At 39.4% G+C, this 23,793-nt stretch overlaps 1 protein-coding gene across 1 annotated transcript in view; it reads right to left on the minus strand.

Annotated features, from left to right (window-relative positions):
• The window catches only part of KPNA1 (karyopherin subunit alpha 1), a 71,456-nt gene extending 52,617 nt beyond the window's left edge, over window positions 1-18,839 (minus strand). The window contains exon 1 of the mRNA XM_005893417.3: window positions 18,680-18,839. The gene's annotated coding sequence lies outside the window, so the exon portion shown is untranslated. The remainder of the gene's footprint in view (window positions 1-18,679) is intronic.
• Window positions 18,840-23,793: the final 4,954 nt, after the last annotated feature.

A 23,793-nucleotide genomic window follows, 5' to 3' on the forward strand; every position in this document is an offset into this window, starting at 1 on the left:
TTTGTTCTTCTTCAGAATTTCTGTCCCTTGATTGTTAGTATCTATTTGACACAGGTTGTCATCATATTTGACTTTTTTGATGAAGGTTTCCTTTGATTATTTGAATACATTTACAATGATAACTTCAAAGCCTATTTCTATTAAATCCAACATCTTTTCTCACAGGCAGTTTCTATTGTCTGTTTTTCCCAGTGTATCAGCCATATTTTCCTGGGCTTTGTTTTTGTTTGCACATCTTTTACCTTTTTACTGGGAACTCACCATCTTTTATAATACTATGTGGCAACTCTGAGTACACTCCTCCATCTATGAGGTTTTATATTTTTATCTGCTTACTTGTTTAGCAATTTGCTGTTTTATTTTAAAGAAGTCCACTTTCCCACCACACACACCCAGCCGCTTGGAATGTTAAACCTCTGACGTTGATCCTCAGTAGGGAAATAGCCTAGATATGCCCAAAGTCATCTTGCCCTAACAGTAATTTGTCAGGACTCTTTCTGTGACTACTCCCAGATATTAACCTCCACTAATTGCCAGCTGATCACTCTACTGTTTTTAAACAACAGCTTCAGGCACAAATTGTGCTACAGAGGAATCCAGTCAGATTCAGGCTCCTTTGAAGGAGTAGTTTCAAGTCAGTGTTTGACATTCACTGTCTCCAGAAAGGCCCCTTCCAGCTGTCTCTTATCCCAGGTTCTTGCTGGCAAACTCAATGGCCTGAAGTTTAGTTTGTATCTTCTTGAATCTATAAACGTCCCAACTGCCTTTGGGAGGCAGTTTTCACAAACAATCTCCACTGTTTGTGAAAGTACTCTTAGGTTTGAACTTCTCCAGCTCTACTGCAAATGAAGTCAGTTCCTTGAGGCAGAGATTAAGAGCTATGTTTTATGACCTGCTTCTCTCAGTTCAGTTCACTCAGTCATATCTGACTCTGCAACCCCATGGACTGCAGCACACCAGGCCTCCCTGTCCATCACCAACTCCTGGAGTTTACTCAAACTCATGTCCATTGAGTTAGTAATGCCATTCAACCACCTCATCGTCTGTGGTCCCCTTCTCCTCCAACCTATCCCCAAGCAAAATCTCTGAATAGAGGCTCTCAAGATGAGGATGTGGACAACAGCACATTTTTTGGAGTGACACCCATTTAAGAATTGAGTATTTGGTGGGGGACAGGTAGCAAACAGAGATTGTCTCTCCTGACATAGAGCTACCACTTTACAACCTACAGAAAAGGTAATCTATTCCCTAGCAGCTCTGTTACCAAGGTAACCCTTTATTCCACAAGTAGGGGCTAGACAGAAGGTAGCCCCCTACTTCTGCAACACATTTGCCCAAAACTTACCCTCAAGAGCAGGCATCTGGGGGTAGGATGAGAAATCCTGATATCCTGCTTCTCCTAGGAAGAAAACATTCCTTCCAGCAGAAGTTGCCCATTCACTGTATGCCCTAGGACCTATTTCCAAATCTCTAAGAAGTTGCTTTTTAATAGTTTTCCTCTGTTGTTCTAGTGACCAGGTCTGCAGAGTTCTTATGCTATCAGACTTAAAAGTCAAAGAAACAGTTATTTTTAAGATGATTTTGATGCAAGCCTGGTTTGAGAATCACTGATTGATAGTGTCCTATGTCACATCACCTATTTTACTTGAATCTCTTTAAAAAACAAAAAAGCGTACAGGGCAAGAATTATTATTCTCATCCTTTATAGGGAAGGATTCAGGAGGCTCACAGATAATTAAGGTCAAATAAGGTCATAAGGACGGGGCCTTAATCCAATAGTGTAGGTGTTCTTACCAGAGCAAGAGACACCAGAGACCTCTACCTACACCCACTGCCCCATGCTCAGACAAGAAGTTATATGAGCAAAGAGACAGAAGGTGACCATCTGCAAGTCAGGAAAAGAGGCCTTACCAGAAGCCAACCCTGTTGGAACCTTGATCCTAGACATGTAGCCTCCAGAACTGTGAGAAAATAAATTTCTGTTGTTTAAATCACCCAATCTGTGGTACTTTTTTAATGGCAGCCCAAGCAGACTAATACATATACCCAATGGTATTCTGTCAGATAGACTGAAAGACTGGTGCAATGCAGATGAGAATTTGCAAATAATTCTGAAGGAATCATAACTAATGGTGTTCATTCTTAAGGCAAGTAGCATTTTGGTTCTGAAATATCACAGGACAGCATAATATCAACAGTGCTGCAATGATATCCATATTAAAAAATCAGAAGTTTCAGGTTAAAGATATAGTAGTATAGAAACATGGCAAGATCCGGATAAAGTTTACAAGCAAAATGAATTAGATTTAAATAACTAGAAGCCTAGATTCAACATGGAGCTGGAAGGGCAAGCAATTAAGGAAAGGCAAAGTTGGGAACACAGCATACACATACAGAGAGAGAAAAAATGATAACATAAATGGAGCAGAAGGTGAACTGAACAACTGGGGAAGGTGGATGAAAGGTAAACAGGTGGGCTTTGTACATTTCATCTATAAGATTTAAATTATTTCAAAAAAATTTTAAGCTAGAAAAATTCTAAAGAGGAAAGAAATGGTCACACAAAACTTAATTATTCACTTGCTTTTTATTAAAGTGACATAAGAAGCAAGTCCAGAGAAGAGGTCTGGCACTGAAGCCCTACTTTCAAACTTACTTCTAAGCACCAAGATGTAGAGAAGATACTAAAATTCTGTGAATCTGGGTTTTCTTATTAGCACTATGGAGATCATACTTCATAAGGTGAAGAGAAGTAACATATGAAAGCATACTTCGATTGTCTGGCCCATATATAGATCACACCTGATATTTGTGTAATGAAATGGCTATAAATAGCTCTAAATGTTCAAAAAAAGATCTCATCTGACTAAACTGATCAGGGGTGGCTTCATAGACAAGATGGTGTTTCAGGAAGGCTGTGAGGCATAGATAGGACTACAGGAGCTAAAAGACAAAGACCCACAAAGGTGGAGACCTTAGAAAGAACAACCTTAGAAAGAACTGATAAGAATAGTAGTTAAGTCATGTTTCATTAGAGCAACTGTTCTTTAAAAGAAGTAAGTACACATGAGAAATGCAAAGGCCTCTTGGTTTTTTCTTTATTACTTCTTTGGTTAAATTTTGGTATCAAAGAACTCACAAATGACTCCAACATTCTGATAATTTCTACCATTCATATACTGCACCTGTGTCTTTGAATTTCAAAGCATTAAAAAAAAGAAGAAGAAGAAAGAAATCCAAACACTATGAAAGGGTATAAAAAGAAAAATGAAAGTGTATCTCCCTCACTGTTTCTAAAGGTAGCCACTATCAAGTTTTCCATATATCTTTTTAAGAATTGGTTATACAAACACATACATACCCTTTCAGTTATTACTGTATACTGACAGAGCAATTCTATACCCAGTTTTGCACTCTGTGTCAACTTTCAACTTTCCTAGAGAGTTTTATCATTTTTAACAACAGAGTAATTTTTATAGCATAATAACTAGACCAGACACATCACTGACAATTAAGCCTGACTTCAACTTTCCATTGGGGCTTCCCTGATAGCTCAGTTGGTAAAGAATCCTCCTGCAATGCAGGAGACTCCGGTTAGATTTCTGGGTTGGGAATATCTGCTGGAGAAGGGATAGGCTACCCACTCCAGTATTCTTGGGCTTCCCTTGTGGCACAGCTGGTTAAGAATCCACCTGCAATGTGGGAGACCTGGGTTCAATCTCTGGGTTGGGAAGATCCCCTGGAGAAGGGAACAGCTACCCACTCCAGTATTCTGGCCTGGAGAACTCCATCGACTGTATAGTCCATAGAGTTGCAAAAAGTAGGACACAACTGTGAGCAACTTTCACTTCACTTCAATTTTCTATTACAAACAATGCTGTAACCAATATTCTCTCTCATGTATTTGTAATTATAGCCATAAATGAAATAAAAACAATGGAATCTCAAGGTTAAAAATATGTTCATTTAAAATTTTAATACTGTCAAAGTTCCCTCTAAAATACTGCACCAACGTACCAGTGAATGAGTGCAACAGTTCCCCACCACCATCACTTACCCAAGGCTGATTCAAAATTTTCCATATCTGACAGTATAACATGTGAAAAAAAAATGTTTCTCATGAACACTAGTTCCATAATACTCTCAGTTATATGCTTTTTTCACTTTCACTCACAAGTTATTCAGAGGTATGGTGATGAGATGGCATCAGCAGTCTGGTGCCTAAAGGAATGTTTGTTGTATATTCTTATGTTTTAAAATGTAATCTTTATTTCTAAAACAATAAATATTAACAGATAGACAATAATATAAAAGTTTTTCAGCATCCTCAGTCCATGTAAATCTGACACACCAAAATATTGAGAATCTTTGGTTCAGATAATCTTCTCTGTCTTAAGAGGGGGAAAACAATCCTTTGATATTCAGACAGCATTCAATTCATAGATTAAGGAAACACATTTACAATACTGTATCTGTTTGGTCAGAAATTATGTATTTCCACTTAGCTCTTTTGTTACAATGATAAAAGTAATGTTTCCTTCCATTATATCCTAATTGGTCATTGTTTGTTTATAGGAAAATTACTCATTATTATATGTTCATTTTTTAAAGCCAGCCACTGAATTAAATCAGCTACTGAATTCTGTTTCTGATACTTTCAGATGACATTCTTGACACTGTTTTTTGGGTTTTTTTTTTTTAAAGCTTATGTTTATTGGGGTATAATTTACATACAAACTGGAGAATTCTTAGAGAGATGGGAATACCAGACCACCTTACCTGCCTCCTGAGAAACCTGTATGCAGGTCAAGAAGCAACAGTTAGAACAGGACAGGGAACAACAGACTGGGAAAGGAGTACATCAAGGATGTATTTTTTTGTTTATTTAACTTATATGCAGGGAACATCATGCAAAATACTGGACTGGATGAAACACAAGCTAGAATCAAGACTGCCGGGAGCAACATCAATAACCTCAGACATGCACATGACACCACCGTTATGGCAGAAAGCGAAGAGGACTAAAGAGCCTCTTGATGAAGGTGAAAGAGGAGAGTGAAAAAGCTGGCTTAAAACTCAACATTCAAAAAACTAAGATCATGGCATCTGGTCCCATCACTTCATGGCACATAGATGGGGAAAACAATGGAAAAACAGTGAAAGACTTTATTTTCTTGGGCTCCAAAATCACTGCAGATGGTGACTGCAGCCACAAAATTAAAACACACTTGCTCCTTAGAAGGAAAGCTATGACAAACTGAGACAGTATATTAAAAAGCAGAGACACTACTTTGCCCACAAAGGTCCATATAGTCAAAGCTGTGGTTTTTCCAGTAGTCATGTATGGATATGAGAGTTGGACTATAAAGGCTGAGCATAGAAGAATTGATGTTTTCAAACTGTGGTATTGGAGAAGACTCTTGAGTCTCAATGGACGCTGAGTTTGAGCAAACTCCTGGAGGTAGTGGACAGGGAAGCCTGGCATGCTGCAGTCCATGGAGTCAGAGAGAGTCAGCCACGACTGAGCAGCTGAACAACAGCAACAAAATTTACACACAGTAAAACTTGCTGTTTAAGTAAACATCATGACTATGAAGATGAGAACATTTTTCGCACCTACAAAAACTTCAGTCAGGTCCCTCAGTAATAAATCCACTTGCCCCAATCCCAAGCAAACTGTCCCTATAATTTTCATTTTCCAGAATGTAAAATAAATGGAGCCATACAAAATGTAGCATTTTGCATGTGGCTTCATTCACTTAGTATTAACTAATTTGAGCTACCTTCATATTGTTGTATCTATTAGTAACTGATTCATTGTATTGCTGAATTATATTCCATTGTATTTCACAATATGCTTATCTATTCACCAGTGATGGACATCTAGATTGCAGTTTGGGGTGATGATGAATAAACTACTATAAACATTCATATACAGCTTTTGCTTAGATCAGTGATTTCATCGTTCTTGGTTAAAACATAAGAGTGAGACTGCTGGGTCATACGGATCCACTGGAGAAGGAAATATAGTTTTCTTGGCTGTAAAATGGGGAAAAAAAAAAAAAAAGAAGGAAATGGCAACCCACTCCAGTATTCTTGCCTGGAAAATCCCATGGACAGGAGCCTGGCAGGCTACAGTCCATGGGATTGCAATAGTCGTACATGACTTAGCGACTAAACCACCACCATTTTAAGTATAAGTTTAACTTCACAAGAAATTGTCAAACTGCTTTCTACAGTGGCTATATCATGCATTTCTACCAGCAATTTATGATAGCTCCAGTTGTGTCATAGTAGAGATAGTTTTTAAAAAATCACATGTTAAGTACCAACCATCCATATCTATTTCATTAAAGTTAAAAACCTGAATGTGTGTTGAATTAGATCAAATGTCTTTTTGGCAGTTATTAAAATGGTCATTGTTTATCTCCTCTGACACATTAAATATGACGAGATATTAATACATTTCTTAACAATGATTGTTGACTCCTGGAATAAACACATTTGGTCACAGTGTATTATTCTTAATAATTATTAGTTTTCTTAAAAATGTCGGTATCCATACATGAGATTGATTATTTAATAAAATACCCTCCTCCCTCTTTGGGTGGATATTGTATTCACCACATGATTCCAGTTTTATGACATTCTGAAAGAGGCAAAAACTATTTAAAAGATCAGCAGTTGCCAGGGGTTTAAGGGATGAATAGCAGAGTGCAAGAGGATTTTGGAGGCAGTGAAACTATTCTGTTGGATACTGTAACAGCTGATATATGTCATTTTACATTTGTCAAAACCCACACACAGAGTGTACAACTCCAAGAATGAACCTAAATGTAGCCTACTGGCTTTGGGTGATAATGATGCATCAATGTTCACTAGATTACAACCAATGTACCACTCTGGTGAAAATGTAAGTGGTAACAGACACTGTGTGTATATGGGGTAGGCAGTAGATGGGAACTCAGTAGTTTCCAATCAATTCTGCTGGGAACCTAAAATTGCTCTAATAGTCAACATTTAAAAAAAAAAATCAAGGATTTCTTTGCAAATGAAATAAATGAGACTGAGTTCTCTCTGAGCATGGGAATGAGGAGATTATATTTGCCGCGTGGGAGGTTTTTTGAAAAGCAGACACAACTGTCCTTTCAAAAATTTGAAGCAACAGGTCTGACAAACACCAGGTCTCTATTGCTGTTCTTTCTTTCAAAAATTACCAAGTGTATTCTGATACGCATCTGCATGCAACTGAAAATCTCCATAGTGGGAGCAAAAGTTTTACTGGAAACAGATGCAAAATAATTTTGTCTCCCTTATGGCTCAGGGGATAAAGAATTTGCCTGCAATGTAGGAGATCAGGGTTCAATCCCTGGGTCAGGAAGATCCCCTGGAGAAGGGAAGGGCAACCCACTCCAGTATTCCTGCCTGGAAAATCCCATGGACAGAGGAACCTGGTGGGCTACAGTCCATAGGGTCTCAAAGAGTCAGACACAACTTAGCGACTAACACTCTTTTCGTTTCAATGCAAAACACAACTGAAATGTAAGCTGCAGTTGGATTGAAGAAAGCTCAGGTAACAAAGAAGTGAAATCATTTCTATAGAGATTTCTAATCAAATGAACATGTAATAGAATGAGAAAATTATCTTTATACTAAGCAAACATCTTTAGGATATTATCACCTAAGTGACTAATTTAAAAACTTAAGTTATTGTCAGTAACTTTGCACTCTCTCAGGAACCAGAAGCCTTTAAAGACATTATGCCCAATTTTCCTTGTTTTCTAGGAAAATAAAGCCCCAAAAGCAATAAAGTTAAAAGCAAGATGCAAAACTGGTGGTAAAACAGAAATGTACTCTTTCAAAATGAAATCTACCAATTTCCCCTTCATGTCTATTTAGTTAAAATAATCAAAATTTGCCTATTATTCCATCCAAAGTGTTTGATTTTATCTATTCCTATCTATTCTCACTGCCACCAGTCTGATTTAGGTGCCTATCATACAGATAGATAACTTGTAGTTGTTCAGTTGCTAAGTCATGTCCAATTTTGTACAGCTGCATAACTGCAACAGCTCTCAACCACCCTTCCTTAACCTTAGACTGTTTGCTTTTTAATTCATCCTTCACACAGCTCTCAAATTAATCTTAACACTTTGTCACTGCATAATTTCAATGTCTAAGAACCTGTGCTCATGTATGGATCTGAGAGTTGGACTGTGAAGAAAGCTGAGCGCCGAAGAATTGATGCTTTTGAACTGTGGTGTTGGAGAAGACTCTCGAGAGCCCCTTGGACTGCAAGGAGATCCAACCAGTCCATCCTAAAGGAGATCAGTCCTGGGTGTTCATTGGAAGGACTGATGCTGAAGCTGAAACTCCAATATTTTGGCCACCTCATGCGAAGAGCTGACTCATTGGAAAAGACTCTGATGCTGGGAGGGATTGGGGGCAGGAGAAGGGGATGACAGAGGATGAGATGGTTGGATGGCATCACTGACTTGATGGACATGAGTTTGGGTGAATTCCGGGAGTTGGTGATGGACAGGGAGGCCTGGCGTGCTGTGATTCATGGGGTCGCAACGAGTCGGACACGACTAACTGAACTGAACTAAAGGACCTAGAATGAGTTTTTAGCACTTCTTAGATCAAATCTGAACTCCTTTGTCCTACAAGTTCCTTTGGCCTTGATTCATTCAATATTTTTTCCACTCTTCATCACCACTCTTCATCACCAATCTATACCCAAAACACACTGGGTGTAGATACATTTTTATTATATTGGTATACACTATATTCAGTACCCTGAGTCAATCCAAGCAGTCAATAAATCCCAAACACATGCTGCTGCTAAGTCACTTCAATTGTATCTGACTCTGTGTGACCCCATAGACAGCAGCCCACCAGGCTCCCCGGTCCCTGGGATTCTCCAGGCAAGAACACTGGAGTGGGTTGCCATTTCCTTCTCCAATGCATGAAAGTGAAAAGTGAAAGTGAAGTCACTCAGTCGTGTCCGACTCTTAGCGACCCCATGGACTGCAGCCTACCAGGCTCCTCCATCCATGGGATTTGCCAGGCAAGAGTACTGGAGTGGGGTGCCATTGCCTTCTCCAAAACACATACTAACCACTGTAAATATTTAAAATTCACAATATTCTTTGTGCAACACTATAAAATGTTAGTATATTTAATTCCATTGTATAAATAAAGCATAATTTTATAAGAAAACATGACATGTACTTAATATTAAAAAACCAAAACTATAAGAAAGTAGGACTACAAAATAAACAAGTTGCAGATTTATAAATTTAACCATAAATGAATCTTAAGTACAAAAAATTTTCAGTTCATTGGTGAATATTTTTGGAATCTATTTTTTCATTAGAGAATGGAGAGGTGTGAGTTTGCATTCCAGAGTATATGGTCTCCCATTTGTAAGTATTTATTATTCATTTGTTGTCAATGTCTAGTCAAGTGGGTTTCCCTTGTGGCTCAGCTGGTAAAGAATCCACCTGCAATGCTGGAGACCTGGGTTCAATCCTGGGTTGGGAAGGCCCCTTGGAGAAGGGAAAGGCTACTCACTCCAGTATTCTGGCCTGGAGAATTCCATGGACTGTATAGTCCATGGAGTTGCAAAGAGTCGGACACAACTGAGTGATTTTCACTTCTAGAGTCAAGTAGTAACAGGTCCCTTAAAAATATTTTAATAAAAATTAGGAAAGAAAAATGAAATTTAAAATATCCTACCCATATCTTCCCTGTAAAATCATTAGAGTATCTTATTTTAGTGACAACATTCTTGTGTTCAATGGGGGCAAGTTTTGAAAAAACCCTGCAATAAGTCTCTTCTGGGAGAAGTCAATGCTACAAATACGATTCTTAGCTGCTTATCTTTGATTACATCTTATAGTTTCAACCCTATTAATCTAATAGAAATCCATCCTTTCTTTCATGTCTCAGCTTCAGACCTTCTTTAACTGAGACGTTTACTATAACCTTCGACCTTCCAGTATCTATGGGTTCCCATTGTGCAAGGCTCTATGAAGACATTCTCAATATCCAAACATTTAAAGGAAAATATTTACCAAAGATTTTGGGAATTTACACCCCAAGACTTAGTAATTCCACTTTTGGAATGTACCCAAAGGAAATAAAATCAATATTATATATAAGAATGATGACAGCAGAATGACTGATACTTGAAAACTTGTAAACCTAAAAATTCCAAAATGAGGGCTTGACTATGAGACATAATCATAATATACTGGGAAATAAGAAAAAGAGAATATTAACACATGAAGAATCTGGGTGGTGGGAACAAAACCCCAATCTGTACCATTCTCTGTATTTTTAAAAATATTTCATAACATAAAAATCTTAAATGGAAATTAATATTCTTTTATCTTCCAAATTTTCTATAGTAGGTAATATACTAACTATACAATAAGAAAAACTTTCAAAAAGTAAAGGTGGAAACATATAATTTACTACAATAAGGCTTCCCGGCCTAACTAAAACATTAAATTTCCTTACTTTTGGCTAGAACTTAATCAACATGTTGCTATTTCATCAAATTCTTTACCATCTGAGACACCAGGGAAGCCCTCTGGTTGAATACTTCAGGTCTTTATGAACAGTGAAAACTTTCTCTTCCCTTATAAGTTAGATTTTTTTTAACAGAAATCTTTCCCCAAAAAAGGCATAAAGGACTCCTTCATGGGAGCAGGGGGGACTTGTGTTTATCCAATTCATATTCATTACTGATTTTAATATATCTACTATGTATACACTTAAAAGTGTTCTCATAAATTTAAATTAAGATTTATCACTTTAGGATGTATGTGCTTTCCTCCCAAAACATATTAACATCTTAATGCTCAGAAATTTAATTTTATTCAACACTAAAGTACTGATTATACAACACTCAAATACCATGGAGAGAATGAAGGGACCAGAAGATAAAGAGTTTAAGAAATAAAATGATAGATTTGGTAGACTCATCCATACCAAAATAATAACTTTTTTTTAAAAAGGATGAACTACAAAGATAGAACACAAAAAGAGAGCATCAAAGGTCACAGATGAGATGTCAAAAACTTTTTAGAAGCCTTAAAACAGGTGATCTAATATTTTACTAGTGAAGTGGCGAATTCTGAAGCCTAAGCACCTGTATTACTTTGCTAGCATGTGAGATGAGTGCAACTGTGCAGTAGTTTGAACGTTCTTTGGCACTGCCTTTCTTGGGGATAAAAACTGATCTTTTGCAGTCCAAGATAGGCTTCAACAGCACATGAACCAAGAACTTTCAGATGTTCAAGGTGGATTCAGAAAAGGCAGTGGAACCAGAGATCAAATTGCCAACATCCACTGGATCATAGAAAAAGCAAGAGAGTTCCAGAAAAACACCCACTTCTGCTTTATTAACTACGCTAAAGCCTTTGACTGTGAAAACTGTAAAAAGTTCTTAGATATGGGAATACCAGACCACCTTACCTGCCGCCTGAGAAATCTGTATGCAGGCCAAGAAGCAACAGTTAGAATCAGACATGGAACAATGGACTGGTATACAGATTGGTAAAGGAGTATGTCAAGCCTATATACTTATTTAACTTATATGCAGAGTACACCATGCGAAATGCTATGCTGGAAGAAGCACAAGCTAGAATCAAAAAGATTGCCAGGAGAAGTATCAATAACGTCAGATATGAAGACGACACTACCCTAATAGCAGAAAGCAAAGAGAAACTAAAGAGCCTCTTGATGAAGGTGAAAGAGGAGAGTGAAAAAGCTGGCTGAAAACTCAGCATTCAAAAAACTAAGATCATGGCATCCAGTCCCATCACTTCATGGCAAATAGATGGGAAAACAATGGAAACAGTGACAGATTTTCTTGGACTCCAAAATCACTGCAGATGATGACTGCAGCCATGAAACTAAAAGATGCTTGCTCCTTGGAAGAAAAGCTATGACCAACCTAGACAGCATATTAAAAAACAGAGACATTACTTTGCCAACAAAGGTCCGTCTAGTCAAAGCTATGGTTTTTTCTAGTCATGGTTCTAGTTGGACCATATAGAAAGCTGACCATGGAAGAATTGACACTTTTCAACTGTGGTGTTGGAGAAGACTTGAGAGTCCCTTGGACTGCAGGGAGATCAAACCAGTCAATCCTAAAGAAAATCAGTTCTGATTATTCATTGGAAGGACTGATGCTAAAGCTCCAATAACTTTGGCCACCTGATACAAAAAAATAACTCACTGGAAAAGACCCTGATGCTGGGCAAGATTGAGGGCAGGAGGAGTAGGAGACGACAGAGGATGAGATGGTTGGATGGCATCACTGACTCAATGGACGAGTTTGAGCAAGCTCTGGGAGTTGGGTGATGGACAGGGAAGCCTGGTGTGCTCCAGTCCATGGGGTCACATGACTGAGCTACTGAACTGAACTGAAGCACCTCTAAGAAGCTGATTCATACAGCCCATAAGCAGGAGGTTTCAGAGACAGGAGGCCCCCGCAGGCATTTCTAAAGGTAGAATGAGGTGCTGTGTTCAGTCACTAGTCGTGTTCAACTCTTCGCAATCCCATGGACTGCAGCTAGTCAGATACCTGTGTCCGTGAAATTTTCCAGGCACGAATACTGGAGTGGGTTGCCATTTCCTACTCCAGGGGATCTTCCTGACCCAGGGATTGAACCTGTATCTCCTGCACTGGCAGGCAAATTCTTTACCACTCTGCCACCTGGAAAGCCCCATATCTATCAAAAAATAGAAAGATATCATAACAACGAGCTCTAAGAAATTAAAATATGAACAGGAATTTAAAATTCAATAGAAGGGTTGGAAGGTAACATTTTAAAAAAATCTCTCAAGAAACACAACAAAAAGACTAAGTGATGGAAAATAGGAAGGAAAAGAAAATTTTTTTTAAATGACCAAAAAATTCTAATACCCAAATAAAGCAAATCCCAAGAGACAAAAAATCAAATAAGCAAGAGATTATCAAAGAAACAATGCATCAAATTTAGAATATTCATTCAATAAAAGATACCATGGACAAAACCAACAGAAAAATGACAGGCCAAGAGAAGGTATTTTTCAATCCTATAACCAATAAATCTCCACAAGGAACTCCTGCAAACCAAAAAGAAAGACAGGAAGGGGAGTTCCCTGGTGGCCTAATGGTTAGGATTCTAGGCTTTCAACGCCCTGGCCTGGGTTTAATCCTTGTTTGGAAAACTAAGATTCTGCAAGCTGCATAGAAGGGTGCAGCCAAAACAAAAAAGAAAAGAAAACCCAAAAGAAAGATAGACAAAGGACAAAACAGACAATCAACAAAAGGGAAAACCTGAATGGATATGAGATGCTCAAATTCATTAATTATCAGAGAATGTAAATTAAAACAAGACATCATTTTATACCTGATTTGCAAAAAGAAAGAAGTTGGATAAAACCAAATACTGGCAAAGATACGGGAAGACAAGAAGCCTCCTCACTGCCAGAAGGCACATAAGCTAGTCCTCCTATTCTATAACCCAAGAATCCCACTCCTGGCCATATATCCCAGAGAACTTCTCACACAGATCCATAAGGAAGTACAAATAAGAGTATATTTACCACAGTGTACTTGTGATGCCAGAAAGGCAACTCAGGTGTCAGTGATTAGGGAATGAGAAGTAAAATGTGGTATGTGCATATTATGGAATTCTACATTATACAGAATTATATGTACACACAAAACAAAAAGGTCTCCAAAACAATGCTGAGTAAAAACAGTAAGAAGCCAAACAAGGCCCATAACACAATACAAAAACTAAATATACATACATACAACACAATACATATTTCATGATTCATATATAATCAAGGAATATATCAGCCATAATGCAGTGGGTACCTACTAGAAAAGGTAATGGAAGTAGGGCTCAGAAATGAAAGAGGACTGTTATAGTCTGATGATGGTGTCCAAAAATGGGAAGCATAGTTAAGCGTAACTCTTTTTACCTAAAGCCCTAATAATAATAATAAATTTCCCAAAACTAAAGGACACAAATCCCCAGCTTGTAAGGACCCACTGAGTGCCCTTAAAAAAAAAAAAAAAAATCTAGACACATCATGGAATTTCTGGGGTTTAAAATAAAACTCTAAAAGCTTCTGGAGATTGGGAAAAAGGCAGGGAAGGTCACATATAAATGAAGAGTAAGAATGGCTATGGATTTCAATGGCAACATTAGAATGCAGAAAACAATGAAACTATGACTTCCAAACTTTTTAAGCCTGGATTTTTATATTCAGACAAATGATTGATGAAATGTACAGGTAAAATAAAGATTTTTTTTCAGCCATGCAAGATCTTAAAAACATAAAGTTTTTGCTTCCCAGGTACCCTTTCTCTGGAAGTGAAAAAAAAAAAAAAAACATGGAAAACAGGAGATCCAATATCAGAGCAAAAATTTTAAGGTGACATAAAGAGAAGTTTCAGGGTGACAGCTGTGCAATAAGCCTAGAAAGTAATCAGTCCAGATTGCTTTAAAAGGATAGAAGGTTCTAGGACAGCTGTCTCAAAATAGAAAAGGGAAAATAGGTATTACTCCTGGAAAAACAAATATTGGTTAAAAGAATAAATGATATCATAATATACTGCATGGTCCTGCTATACTTATTTACATAGTTATAACTAAACGCTGACTTAATAAACATCTAAATAAATATATTTAAAGGATAAGTGTAAATGTGGAAAGTCAATAGATAATGTCTAAAACTGCTGTATCGAGAAACAGCAATAGAAGCAAGTTATTTATAAATATCAAAGAGGAAACAGCTAAAAGAAATAAATAAGTAGCCTCTAAAGTGTAAAGGCTGGGACAGGGAACGGTTGTTTTACAGATACTATTCTAATTTAAAAATTGTATTTTTATTGCCAGTAAAGCAAGGAATTCCAATGGCCTTTCAGCTTTTAGTAAATTAGATCTTCACAGTATTATTTCTTGGTGTTAAACTATATCTAGTTTGAGGAGCAGAAGACTGAACTGCAAACCAAAACAAAATCAAGCTTTAACAATTGATGAGAACATAGTACAAACAGCCCTGTAATTGAATCCCAGCTCCACCACTTAACTCCGTGAAGTAGGACAAGTTACTTAACCATCCTGTACATGTAACCACCTTCTCAATGTGGTTTTGCAAGGATAATCAGGTGAAAACACCTGATGTAGTACTTGACCCATCAACAGATGTTAGAGCAACTTTTGCTTGTCTTTCTGCTCCCTAGCTAAAAACCCCCATTTTGACCCCAAGCTGCCTTGCTGGTCACAGAATACAAAGACTCATGGACAACTCAGCACATATCCCTCCTCACACTGAAAAATCAATCATGATGAGTAAGCAGACTTATCTTTGTATATGAAGTGCAGCATATTCTTATTATGTGAAGGAGATTATCCTCATTATCCACATTTTGGATTATTGCCTGCTTTCAAACACTGTTCCAATTAGTCTAATACATTCGATCAGAACCATTTTATCACTAAGGTCTGTTGTGTAGGAGCATTATCAACTTCAAAAACAAACAAACAAAAAATTGTATGTTCCATCAGTCTTCATCCCTGCTCTGTCACTGCAAAGACTTAAAAATTTTCTAATGAAGGTCCTATCTGGCTCCCAGCTGGCTTGGGGCCACCTCCTGCTTACTGCAGCAAGAATAGAGTGAAATCAGCCCCAATCAGCTAATTGAATTGTTTACCATTTTCAATGTTTTCTTCCATTATTACGGCTGAATTCAGAATACCCTGCAAAATACAAAAACCTTAAAGAGAGTTAACAGGGAATTATCTTTATCATTATGTCAGTCACTTTTACTTGCATGGCCAAAAGTCTTAATTGATTTTATACAAAGCATACATACTTCTGGAAACAATCTGACAGACTTAAATTCATAAATCATCAAGACTTTATCATTAATTCAACAAACATTATGCTAACATACTGTAGATAAAATAAATAAACCCTACTCTCAAATGAGAGGGAAAAGGTAAAAATAAAATTGAGAGCAACAGAGAACAAGTAGTCCAGGAAACAACTGAGAGCAGCAATTCCAGACTATCTGGTATAGTTTATAACACAGCTAAAGCAAAGGAAAATTATGAAAATTACCAAAGCTGAACACAGCCCTGAGCCTTCTAATAGCCAAAGTATAAAGAGAAACAGGATGGCTTACAAATAGAAATGATCTAATAAAAGCAGTCATTTAATTTTTTTTTTTTAAAGCAAAGAAAGAAAACAAAAAGGCCTGTCACTGAGGGCTTAAAAGAACTTCTCTTTAAGGTTTATACTTTATAAGTATCAGTAAATAAATTATAAACAGTGTCTTGGGTAGCAAGGAAGAGTTTTTTCATGTTCCTTTTCTCATGTTCCAATCCTAGATAAAAGTCAAAGTACAAAATATTAATTCACAGTTCTGTGAAGGAATTTCTATAAGGATCTAAAGTAACATAATGCAAGTACACTGACTTCAGGTGAAGTGTTAATTTCTATCATTTAGCTTAGTCTAGGTTTTCAAAAATGCATGTTTTGCTTCTCTACCAGACTGTAAACACTCAAGGCTTACGTTTGATTCCATTTGAACTTCCTTTGCTTTTTAGTACAGCTCCCGCTCAATTATAATGACCAATAAAATGTTACACAGTCAATATTTATAGTCATTATCTGTTAGTCTTCTCTGCAACACTATACATTCCATGAGGACAGGAACAATGTCTTGATCACATCCACATCCCCAGTCTCTAAGCATATGAATGGACCAAAAACAGAAAATACAACCAATAAGTATGAAAGGAGAGTAGAAATAATTCCTAAAATGGCAGTGATTCTGATTCCAACAAGAGCTGGAACACCTAGGCAAGTTACTTAACTTCTCTAACCCTCAAAGCTTTAATCTGTAGAAAAGGAAAAAAAAGACACTTCAGAGTTCTGTAAGCATTAAACCTTTTACTCTACAGAAAGTATTCAGCACAGTATCTGGAAAAAAGCTCATTAAAAGTTACCCCTTTAACTTCTCTCAAGTTCTCCAACTAAAAATCCGGTGTTAAACACAACAGTGCCATCAAAGAATAAATTATTTCAGTAAAAGTACAACGGAGTTCATCCTTCCTTTCCTTTGAAGTTGAAATTTCATCTCTTCAATCTTTAAAATGGAAGAGGTAAATACAGTATACTAACGCATATATATGGAATTTAGAAAGATGGTAACAATAACTCTGTATACGAGACAGCAAAAGAGACACTGATGTATAGAACAGTCTTATGGACTCTGTGGGAGAGGGAGAGGGTGGGAAGATTTGGGAGAATGGCATTGAAACATGTAAAATATCATGTAGGAAGCGAGTTGCCAGTCCAGGTTCGATGCACGATGCTGGATGCTTGGGGCTGGTGCACTGGACGGCCCAGAGGGATGGTATGGGGAGGGGGAAGGGAGGAGGGTTCAGGATGGGGAACACATGTATACCTGTGGCGGATTCATTTTGGTATTTGGCAAAACTAATACAATTATGTAAAGTTTAAAAATAAAATAAAATTGAGTTCAAACTTCTAAAAAAATAAATAAAATAAAATGGAAGAGGAATAGCTTGTGAATTACTTTCAAAATATTACAAACGCAAGAACAAGGGGAAAATGTCAACAATGAGCCCTGAAGTAACACGAAGGGGGAAAAATCACTTACTCATCTACTGTTAAGAAACAGGTTTTTAAGGAAGTGTTTATTAAAGGAAAAGAGGACTGAAAAAGTTAGAAATGTTATTTAATAGTATGCTTAGAAAAAATTACTTCCAAATTGTTTATTCAGAATTTAAACCTTAAAAATCCAATTATCTTGACATCGTTTGCTTAAAAGCGGAACATTAAATACTTCCATTCAAACCGAAAATATTCCTTCATGACGGCTTTCCGGACTCCAGTCATCCTTCAGTTCTCTCCTCCCATTCTGAGCTTCCCTCGCATCACCACTGACACACGCTGTGTGCAGACTAAGTTCTGTCATTCCTATAATTACCACACCCCTGTCAGCCACTTCAGGCCCATGTTGTTATGACATCTGTAAACTGCAGTCGCCCGTCTCCACTTCCCCGCCCCCCCACCCCGCCCCAAACCTCCGGCTCTGGCTGTAACTTGTCAATTTCCGAGACCTGACCGTTCCCTACTGCCTCAGTTACGGTTTTTACCCACACCCCCACCCCCTGCTCTCACCTGCCTCAGTCACGCACACTCTGCGCAGCCCACCCCCGCCCCCCCGCCCGTCTGCGTGGGGCCGCGGCGCTGGCTCCGCGCTGCCTCCTCGGCTCCGCGCTGCCTCCTCGCCGCCCCGCAGCCTCTGCGCCCCGCAGTCCCCGGCGCCGCTAACAGCCCGGCTGCCGCGCCAGCCCGCCCCGCCCCGCCTCGCCTCCACCGGCGTTCCCGATGGCGAACACACCAGCGCTCCCCACCCCCACCGTCCCCTCCGCCTGCCGCGCGGCCGTTAGGACAACCGGGCCGTGACGCACGGACGCGCCGCGAGTGCCCAGGCCCAGGAACCCGAGCTCGAGCACAGTCGGCGGCCCGCCCTCGCCGCGGGGCCTCTCCCGGGTCCCGCCGAGGACTGCCGGATCCGCCGGCGGGAGGGGGGGGTCGGGGGCCGCCACAGCCCCGCACTCACCAGGTTCAAGGCAACCGATCCCGGTGCCACTTCTGGGATGAGCCTCCGCCTCGCTCGCTCGCCTGCCGTGCGTCTTCTACACAACCTCGAAAGAGTTGGCTCTCTCTCCGCGCCGCTCACCAGGCCTTGCTCGTCGCCTCCGCCGCCGCGCACCCAGCACAGCTAGACCTAGCTCAGCCGGCGTTCGCAGTGCGCCTGCGCGCGGGGGCCGGGCCGCGCACTTGCGCGTGCCTCACCACCACCCTGCTGCAGAGGCTGCCGGGAGATGTAGTCTTTCAACTCTTTCTCTGGAGGCTCTGGCGGTTAGCTGGGAACCAGTGGAAAGTCCGGAGTCCGGGAGAAGGTCCGATCGAAAAGTTTGGCAGTTAATGACAAGGGTTGGAGAGTCATGCTGGAGTGACAATGAAACGGTAGTTCTTAGGCTGAATTGCAAAGTTATATCTTGTCTTCGAAGCTCTTCCAGGGCGGCGGGTCGATCTTCGCTCACCTCTGTCTATATGCACGTTTATTGAATTAATAATGGAATGAATGAAGGCTGAGGGATTTTTACAAGAGTTATAAGTCAGCGCCTCATGGCTAAGGTGTTCATGTGCAGCACGTTTGTGAAAACTTCTGGGTATATCCTTTTTGGTTTTGTCCCGTCCTCTTTGCCTGGTAATGCACTGAGCAGTACCAGAATTCATTAAGGAATTAAACGAAACATGAATGCTGGCTTTACTCTCAACAAATGCTCTCCAACGAAAATTTGGGGCAAATAATTATTACTGTTAAATTTGACGGAATTCTCTTTGGGGGATTCTTCTTGAGCAGTGGCTTCTAAAGAAAGACTGAAAGCAGCCAAGCAGATGTCACAGAATATGAAGTCTCACATATAACAGTTTATCAAATCAACCTAAAATACACACGGAGAAGCAGGGTGAAAGAAATGGGATAACTCTGTAACATTAGAGCGGGAGAGAGGACCATACTATGCAGTGTTCATTTGTCCTGGATGTCTTTCTGCCACATCAGTATTTCCCACTAAAGGTGTGTTTTCTAGGATGTGTTGAGTTCCATCAAGGGCCCTGGTGAAAGGGAATGTGTTCTAAGAGAGAGACTTGGCCACGGGGTTGCAAAAGAGTCAGACACGACTTAGCCACTAAACAATAACAAATGTCTCACCACAGCGGAGCTGAGGACAGATCACTTTATTCCAATCAGGAGCTAATATTAATATTATTCAGAGCTGGAGTTTAGGGTCTGTGAAAACTAGTTTCTTTCCAGTTCACCCTTTCTCCTAGTTAGGGTATCCCATGAGGGTCCTGACCAAAAGTCTGGAGTATTTACTAGGGCCACTCTTCCTTTTCAGGGCTTCCCTGATAGCTCAGTTGGTAAAGAATCCTCCTGCAATGCAGGAGACCCCTGTTTGATTCCTGGGGCAGGAAGATCTGCTGAAGGAGGGATAGGCTACCCACTCCAGTATTCTTGGGCTTCCCTGGTGGCTCCGCTGGTAAAGAATCTGCCTGCAATGTGGGAGACCTGAGTTCAATCCCTGGGTTGGGAAGATCCCCTGGAAAACAGAAAGGCTACCCACTCCAGTATTCTGGCTTGGAGAATTGCAGGGTCACAAAGAGTCAAATGTGACTTTCACTTCACTCTTCGTTTTGATTCAGGCTCTTCAACCCCATGAGACAGCCAAAAACTCTACACAGTTTTTCAGCCACTGCTTTCAGAATTAGCAATAACTTCAGGTGGAAAGATAATGGCAAATATCATGCTCACTTCTAATGGGTTCCCTTTCCTTTCTTCCAGATCTTGGATCTACAAGTTCTCACTGCTGTGGTAAGCTCCTCAGTGCCTTAATGTTTATTATATTTTGCCCAGCTGTAATCAGTGGTGGGAAGACTTGTTCAAGATAACAGTAGTCCATTGCTGAAGCAGAATTCCTATAAATATGTTACTTTTACAAAAATGTTATTGTACCATACATAGTGTTTTGCTAGCTAATGTCTCTCTGACTAAATCTTTTTGTATTTAAAAATTTTTTATGTTTACATTATAGAACAATGGTTTTGCTATTACAAACAATGCTGTTATGAATGTTCTTGTATGTATCTTCATGGGTACAGGGAAAATGCTAGATCCTAAGACACTGCATCTTAAACTTTACTAGATGTGGTAGGCAGAATTCTAACATGGCCCCCATAGTCTTTGCCCCTTGCTTTTGCCCTGCCCTTTGAGTGTGGGCAGGACCTATGACTTACTTCTGGCCAATAGAATATGGTAAAAATGATTACATTGCATTATATGTCACTATCTTAGCTGACTGGAGCTAGACACACTGCTACTGGCCTTTGAAGAAGCAAGCTTTCATGTTTCAAGCTTTCATGAACTGCCTATGGAGAGGGCCTAGTGGCAGGGAAGTGTAGATGGTTTCTAGAACCTGGGTGCAACAGTCAGAAGCCTCAACACTTCAGCCACAAGGAAATGAATTCTGCCAACAATCTGAAAGAGCTTAGAAGTGGATTCTTTCCCAATCAAGCCTCCAGAGGAGAAGACAACATAACACCTTGATTGCAACTTTGTGAGACCTTGAATAGAGGAAACAGTTCAAGTGTGCCTGTAACCCTAGCTCACAGAAACTGTTAGATAATAAATGTGTTTTAAGACACTGCGTTTCTGATAATTGTTCCACAGCAATGTAAAACTAATATACTAGATATTGTCCAATTACTTCACAAGTGGTTATGCCTACTTCTACTCCACAAGCAGTGTGGAGTAAAATTCTCTTTTCTGAACATGACTAATTAAGAAAATAATTTGAGAAAGAATACAATTTTTCATAACAATATTTTTGTTTCTGTCTGGTTTGGCAACTTATTTTAACTTTTTTTAGAAACTCTTGCATATTCAAATTTTGTAAGCTATATTATAGCTCCAAAATCACTCCAGATGGTGATTACAGCCATGAAATTAAAAGATGCTTATTCCTTGGAAGGAAAGTTATGACCAACCTAGACAGCATATCAAGGCTATGGTTTTTCCAGTGGTCATGTATGGATGTGAGAGTTGGACTGTGAAGAAAGCTGAGTGCTGAAGAATTGATACTTTTGAATTGTGGTGTTGGAGAAGACTCTTGAGAGTTTCTTGGATTGCAAGGAGATCCAACCAGTCCATCCTAAAGGAGATCAGTCCTGGGTGTTCACTGGAAGGACGGTGTTGAACCTGAAACTCCAATACTTTGGCCACCTGATGTGAGGAGTTGACTCATTGGAAAAGACCCTGATGCTGGCAAAGATTGAGGGAAGGAGGAGAAGGGGACAACAGAGGATGAGATGGTTGGATGGCATCACTGGCTCAATGGACATAGGTTTGGGTGTACTCCAGCAGTTGGTGATAGACAGGGAGGACTGGCGTGCTGCGGTTCATGGGGTTGCAGAGAGTCAGACATGACTGAGAGACTGAACTGAACTGAATATTATAATATATTCTTAAGATACATAAATGAAGGAATTTTGTAAAGGAGAATATAAATATGATAGAACTTTAAAAAGATATTCTGTCTCAGAATGGTAGAAATAAATGAAGCAGAGAGGAAAAAAGAATTAAAAGAAATGAAGGCAACCTCAGAGACCTCTGGGACAATGTGAAATGCCCCAACATTTGAATCATAGGAGTCCCAGAAGAAGAAGACAAAAAGAAAGGCCATGAGAAAATACTCAAGGAGATAATAGTTGAAAACTTCCCTAAAATGGGGAAGGAAATAGTCACTGCTGTTGCTGCTGCTAAGTCACTTCAGTCGTGTCTGACTCTGTGCAACCCCACAGACGACAGTCCACCAGGCTCCCCCGTCCCTGGGATTCTCCAGGCAAGAATACTGGAGTGGGTTGCCATTTCCTTCTCCAATGCAGGAAAGTGAAAAGTGAAAGTGAAGTCGCTCAGTCGTGTCCGACTTTCCAGACCCCATGGACTGCAGCCTACCAGGCTCCTCCATCCATGGGAGTTTCCAGGCAAGAGTACTGGAGTGGGGTACCATTGCCTTCTCCGGGAAATAGTCACACAAGTCCAAGAAACCCAGAGAGTCCCAAACAGGATAAACCCAAGGTGAAACACCCCAAGACACATATTAATCAAATTAACAAAGATCAAACACAAAGAACAAATATTAAAAGCAGCAAGGGAAAAACAACAAATAACACACAAGGGGATTCCCATAAGGATAATAGCTGATCTTTCAATAGAAACTCTTCAGGCCAGAAGGGAATGGCAGGACATACTTAAAGTGATGAAAGAGAAAAATCTACAACCCAGATTGCTGTACCCAGCAAGGATCTCATTCAGATATGAAGGAGAATTCAAAAGCTTTACAGACAAGCAAAAGCTGAGAGAATTCAGTACCACCAAACCAGCTCTTCAACAAGTGCTAAAGGATCTTCTCTAGACAGGAAACACAGAAAGGGTATATAAACACGAACCCAAAACAACAAAGTAAATGCCAACGGGACTGTACTTATCAATAATTAACTGAAATGTAAATAGGTTGAATACCCCAACCAAAAGACAAAGACTGGCTGAATGGATACAAAAATAAGACCCCCTAAATATGCTGTCTACAAGAGACCCACCTCAAAACAAGGGACACATACAGACTGAAAGTGAAGGGCTGGTAAAGATATTTCACACAAATGGAGACCAAAAAAAAAGCAGGAGTACCAATACTCATATCAGATAAAATAGACTTTGAAATAAAGGCTGTGAAAAAAGACAGTGAAGTACACTACATAATGATCAAAGGATCAATCCGAGGAGAAGATATAACAATTATAAATATATATGCACCCAACATACGAGCACCGCAATATGTAAGGCAAATGCTAACTAGTATGAAAAGGGAAATTAACAATAACACAATAATAATGGGAGACTTTAATACCCCACTCACACCTATGGATAGATCAACTAAACAGAAATTAACCAGGAAACCACAAACTTTAAATGACACAATGGACCAGATAGACCTAATTGATATCTATAGGACATTTCACCCCAAAACAATTTCACCTTTTTCTCAAGTGCACACGGAACCTTCTCCAGGATAGATCACATCCTGGGCCATAAATCTAACCTTGGTAAAT

This window comes from Bos mutus, chromosome 1, assembly GCF_027580195.1.
Source record: "Bos mutus isolate GX-2022 chromosome 1, NWIPB_WYAK_1.1, whole genome shotgun sequence".
In the NCBI taxonomy this organism is placed as follows: Eukaryota; Metazoa; Chordata; class Mammalia; order Artiodactyla; family Bovidae; genus Bos; species Bos mutus.